Source organism: Aplysia californica, unplaced genomic scaffold, assembly GCF_000002075.1.
Source record: "Aplysia californica isolate F4 #8 unplaced genomic scaffold, AplCal3.0 scaffold00566, whole genome shotgun sequence".
Lineage (NCBI taxonomy): Eukaryota > Metazoa > Mollusca > Gastropoda > Aplysiida > Aplysiidae > Aplysia > Aplysia californica.
Genome location: NW_004797836.1, coordinates 39,895 through 45,894, shown reverse-complemented (window position 1 = coordinate 45,894; position 6,000 = coordinate 39,895). Strand labels below are relative to the sequence as shown.

Here is a 6,000-nt window from a genome sequence, read left to right as displayed (position 1 = left end):
CCAATTAATTTCTTTTTTTTTTTGGAATGATTGAGTTGAGTTCAAATATTTAAGACAATTTGTTTCAATTTGTTGCCTAAATACAGTTTTTCCATCCAAATGCAAAAATATCATATTTCTTAACCGGTCTCATTTTCCCGAAAAGAATAGTCGATGGTCGAGGCCTATGCTAATTGAATAATTGAAAAAAAAGGGGTTTCACTTTGCTAATGTCAAAATCTGGATATTCTTTCTGTTTCCGGTGTGTTGATACTGAAGCTTTTATTATGATGGCTGGTTACTGGTTACTGACTTCGCTGACTTGCCTTCAAGCTCCTGATGTTGTGCAAATGGCCATGGTCCTTTGCGAATTGTCTTAGTCTTACAGCTATGACCATGGTTATTGTCACGGAAAGAATAAGCATGAATACTAGATTCACAAACGGTTGGGAAGCAAATACTTGCTTTTGTTGAACCGAAGTCCTAAGAAGTTCACGACAGTGACAGAGGTTCGGTTGGCGGAGTAACGAGTAAGAATTGGAATTGGTGGGATTTAAATCTAGAATCTAGATTAGATCTAGAAATCAAGATCTATATCTAGATCTAGATCTAGATCTAGATTCTAGATCTAAATAATACGCCTTGTCTTTAAACTTAACACATGAACTTAGCTGCAGCAGGCACTCCTGTGTACCGTTTGCACTAAATCACACTACTAGATTCTAGATCTAGATCTAGATTCTAGGTAACTTGGCTAGATCTAGGCCTAGCACAGAGTCCTGAATTGAATATTTAGTCGGTTTCAATTTTTATGCTTTATCAGTAGATCTAGCCTACAAAATGAGCAGCAGTAAAATTTCATTTGTTTTTAACAAGGCAAAGGGGGTTTCATGGGGACTGACCAAAGAAAAAAAACATGGGGTGTTTAAGGGGGGGCATGTTGACTGTGATTTAATGTTTTGCAATTGAAAGTGGCTATTCTCACCCGCCGGAAGTTCTCGCAAGATCAACTCCTCCCCTCTTCTCTCTCTCTCTGTTTCTTTCTGAATACTGTCTATCGGTGTGGACGATCAAATTGACCAAAACAAAGTTAAAAAATTATGTTAAAACACAAAAGTAAATTAATTTGGTTGTCTACAAAGATGCTACGGCTATTTAACTTTTCGAATCGAGCCGAACTACGCGGGTCGCCATTTTGTTTTGCCCGGAAATTCTCGCGCTACTCCTCTCTCTCTTTCTCTCTCTCTCTCCACTGCCCACAGACAAAATTGTACGCTTTTAGTAGGCTACAGTTGTAATGGAACGTTTGTTCACGGCACAGAATTCTACAATTTTTCTGTTATCACAGTGTAGAATTCTGTGGTTTAGGGTGAACGCAAAATTTGGTGAACGCGCACCGGGTGAGAATAGCCACAAGACTCGCCTGCACTATTCTCACTTGCAATTAGTGTAGGTTTGATAGGCTATCTCTCCATAGGCCTATCGGCACGTGCATAATAAAGTAATCGTTTGGAACCAGAAGTAATCGTCGGAGGGGTCAGAACCAGTATCCCCAAACGGGACCGCAATTGTACAGGAGTGCCCTTCGGCGTTTACCTAGCACACCTCTGTGATTGGCGCAAATATAGATGATGTATTTCCGCCATCTATTTTTGTCGTCTTCCTGGGCTTCCCTTGCCAGTTGACTAGATCTCATCGTGGCAGGCCCCACTTTGCCGATTAGCGCGTGATGGGCTACATCACTAGATAGGTTTCATCGTCGACTGCTTGTTGGGCTGTGCGTGTGCATGCGCTTGTGTGTGTGTGTGTGTGTACAACTTTGAGGAGAAGGTAAAGTTATGGAACAAGAATTACTGAGATTGCTTATAACAGATGACGTAAATTAATTTTTAAAAGCCAAACTCGGCTCTCGTGGGCTAGAGGTTAAGGTGTTAGAGTTCTCTCATTCAAAGGTCCCGGGTTGGAGTCCGGGTAGCGACGGAAAACTTTTCTTCTCTAAAATTGTCTCCTTTCACCTCCTTTCCTGCTCTTTAGCCTTATTCTGTCGTCTATTTTCATCTTCACTTTCTGCCCCCAACCCGTCACCTCCTTTGCCCCCTCCTCTGGGCTCCTGACCATTTCTGCAGCCTCTCTACTGCTTCTCCTTGGCTCCGTCTTACTGCTTTCTTTCAGCCACACCCCTGATCTTCTGATAGGAAAGATCTACACCCAGCCTTCTTGGACAAGGGCAAAAAATCTTGGAGGTCCCGTGTGTGCAAGTTGCGCACATTAGAGATCCCTTGGTGGTCCAAAAGGGATAAGAGTAGGCTTCGGCCGCCACCCGGGCAAAATTCAAAATTTCCTACCTACTGAAAATGGTTGGTGAGTCCCGCGCGCTCGTATATGACCTTTTATGCAGTTGCGAGCGCCATAAAACACTTACCCTCCAAAAAAGAAAAAAAAAAACACAGCGAGATCTAGTCAACTGTCACTGGCAGGGAAACCCACCAAGAGTGGAAGACAACAAAAATCGATGGTGGAAATATGTCATCTATATTCGGGCCTGTCACAGAGGTGTGCTAAGTGCTCGCTGCAGCTTCATGTAAATTAAACTGTAATATTAATGATTCTAGACTAGTCGAGTTGTGATGTCCCGGTCCAGGGCGGTCATTTTGGCAAAACCTGTCAGGGAATCTCCGGATTGGGCGCTTTTTTGCCGGTTTTGGCCCCAAGAGTAGGCTAGGGGGGGGCGGGGGGGGGGGGGGGGGTGCCCTATTTGTGAACCTAATTAGACTTTAATTTTCGTAATAATTGTTCATTTACTTTTAAACATTGTTTTATGTTATTATCTAAAGCTAATAATTACAAAGATCACTTTTTAGAATACATGCCTTTTTTCTAAAACTAAAATACTGCTGTATTAGCTGGGACTGGGGTTAGGGAGTGCACAAAACTGGCTGGGGCTGGAAAGGTTTTAAACCCCTTCATGACACAAGGTCAGTTCAAACTTTAGCAGGCACAGTTTTGGATCACCAGAGACAAAAGAGTAGTGAGCACTAGATTTACTTAGGGGTCAGTCATTAATTAGACATGGTTTGTAAATGGTCACCCTAGCGCAATTGTAGGCTTCTCACCCAGGGTGAGAGGGCAAATCTTTTGGCTATTCTTTCCCAGTGTGCGTTCTCCGCTCCTGGTGAGAGGGTGAGCCTTTTGGCTATTCTCATCTTGTGTGCGTTCACCGTGATACCAGTGTAAACAAATGTTCCAGTGCTCTTGTGTTGAAAGTGAGCAATTTTGCCTGCGGGCAGTGAGAGAGAAGAGTAGTGAGAACTTCCAGGCAAAACAAAATGGCGACCGGCTTAGTTCGGCTCGATTCGAAAAATGGAATAGCTGTAGCATCTTTTTAGACGACCAAATTAGTATACTTTTGTGCTTTAACATAATTTTTTTCTTTGTTTTTGTCAATTTGATCATCCACACCGATAGACAGTATTCAGAAATGAGGAAAAACAGGTCTTGTTTCACTCCTGGTGAGAATAGCCAACGCTGGCAAGTCTCACTTGGAGTGAGAGATCTAACGTATTTCTATTCTCTCCCGCATTGAGAATAGCCACTTCCTTTATAATTTATAAATACTACTAATTACTATATAGATCTCTTAAAGGAAATGATGTCCTTGTACGGAAAGAGGAAAGATAAACATCTTTACTTCAGAGAATCCGATTTCCTAGATGAATCTGGTAGAGTGGTCTCCGCCTAAAAGCACGCCATACAAAAGTACGCTCCGCTCAAACACACGCTTTCGCCATCTGACGGGTTTTTTACAATATAATTTAGACGTACAAATGCACGGTCACTCCCTCTAAACGCACGCTCCGATCCACGAAACACGCCGACAAGTTAAGCTTGGCAAGGGGAAATTTTCACTACAATCTGCACAGCCTGCATAAGACAAGCTTAGAATTTACTAGAAAACAGGATATTTGGTGAGAGTGGGGGTTTGAGGCGACTGAAATGTTTTTTGATTGGTCACTGGAAATGTATCTTTGAGAGAAGGTTTCTGACTGGTGTTTGAATGACTGCATGTAATGTTTAGTTAAATCTAGGCCTGATGCACGACACGCGCGGATGCCGTAAAACACTAGACAGGCCTGTATAGGATTTTAAAGATTAGCCAAGTAAGCCTGATCAGCTTCACTCGAAGAACTTAATACGTACTTCACGGCTGTTACCGACCGCCAACTTAGTCAAACCGCCAGCCCGCGGCACTCCCCGTAACCCGATACTCTGTGACCCTGGTCACCGGGTCATCGCCGCCGGTTCACTGCCGATGCCGAGTTCCGGTTGTTTTCTTATCACTCGATGTTTTTTAAGCGTATAAATTGAGGCAGTAAACAAAAACTATTCTAGTGATCTCACAGAAAATCACATACACAGAACGATCAATATAGTGTGGGCACGTAGAAGCGATCGTGAAACTGTACTGGCTACTGTTACAGACATACGGATGCCATAAAACTGTATAGTAATTATGTAAAGTTGTTAAGGGGTTTGATGTTTTAAGTAAAAATTGAACATGATCTTTGCTTTTGATTTTGACAAAATTAAGGAAATATGATGAAAATAGGATAAAGTAAACACTCACGTGGTGGCATTATTGTACGCTCCGTCAAAGCAAAGATATTGAAGCTTGAATGCAGAATCACAGAAAATTAGGATCCTTGATAAATATCATCACAGTGCACTTACTACTCATTTACACATGTACATATATATAGGCCTACACCTGAAACTGGGGAAATTCGTCAGTCCGGCGTCGTTTTCCTCCGTTGTGACTGGTGGTATAAATGCCAACAGTTCTAGAGAGCTCTGAAGGTGCTGTGATCTCATGATCACCTTCAGCTGTCGTTCTTTATTTTGATGGATGTTGCTCGTCTGTGTAGTTTGGCCACAGAAGAGTGAATGAGCTCTCCCCCTTGCTCACCATGGAATGCCATACCAAAACCATTTTTCTGTATCCATGGGACGCAGTGTTTCTCTAGAATATGTTGTTTGGGTATGACTTTATTGTTGAAATTCTTTCTATACAATGACATATATTTTGCAACACATGACTGAATTTGTTTGATTTTGTTGTATGGTATCGGGTTGGTATGAGATATAAAGAGGTGAACATCCCTAAAGGCATTGTTCAGCTCATTGAATGTGTCCCTCAAAATAAATGCTGTGTCTAGAATATCTGTTCTGTGTGTGCACTCCTGAGTTTTCTTGACTATGAATAATGTTAGGTCTCTGTACACTTTAGCGGTGATGTATTTGTGACAGTGGTTGCCGATGAAAGAACGGCTGTGGTATGCCTGCGGTGTGATGTTCTGTTTGTCTAAAATAGTGTCAAGATGTGAACAGATGGGTCCGGACAGAGGGCTGAGAGGTTCAAAGTCAAGGTCAGATAACTCATCTTGCTTTTCAGATAATTCTTTTTCAAAATTTTCTCTTTGGTCTGGAGTATTCGAAAAAACAATGGAGCCCTCGAGGAGTTCAATTTCTTTTTTCAGCTCCTCAGCCCTATTCCACTTGTTGCCATGAGCACGCAGCGATGCAGACGCGTCCTTGCAATCATTTTTGGATTGCAAACACAGCTGCATATCTATTTCATGCGCTGCGTTCTCAAGTAGGCGATGATGCTTTACCACAATTCCCCAAAGAATGTGTAGATATGGAGGCGCAGCTTCACTTGGCTCCACCTCAATCATTGGAGGATGGAGACTATTGTGAAACCGCTGCACATTTTTCTTTTGGCCTTTGCCATACTTCTTGAAACGTCTGTGGTCCCGTTTTAAAGTGGCTAAAGTACGAGGTAGAGAATCTCTTCTCTGCCCTGTCTTAATGTAGGACTTTGGCACGTGGCACCACAAACATGGATAGGTACCCTGAGCACCAGACAGTCCATATAATTTCACAAGAAAGTCATAATCACCAAACAAAAAGAGAACTATTTTCTTACCGTCCCATTCTAGTTTGGAAAGTTCATCAAGTTGAGGT

At 42.3% G+C, this 6,000-nt stretch overlaps 1 protein-coding gene across 1 annotated transcript in view; it reads left to right on the top strand.

Moving 5' to 3' along the window:
* The first annotated feature begins 12 nt into the window (after positions 1-12).
* LOC101846837 overlaps positions 13-6,000 on the top strand; it is a 33,553-nt gene continuing 27,565 nt past the window's right edge. The window contains exon 1 of the mRNA XM_005106957.3: positions 13-509. The gene's annotated coding sequence lies outside the window, so the exon portion shown is untranslated. The remainder of the gene's footprint in view (positions 510-6,000) is intronic.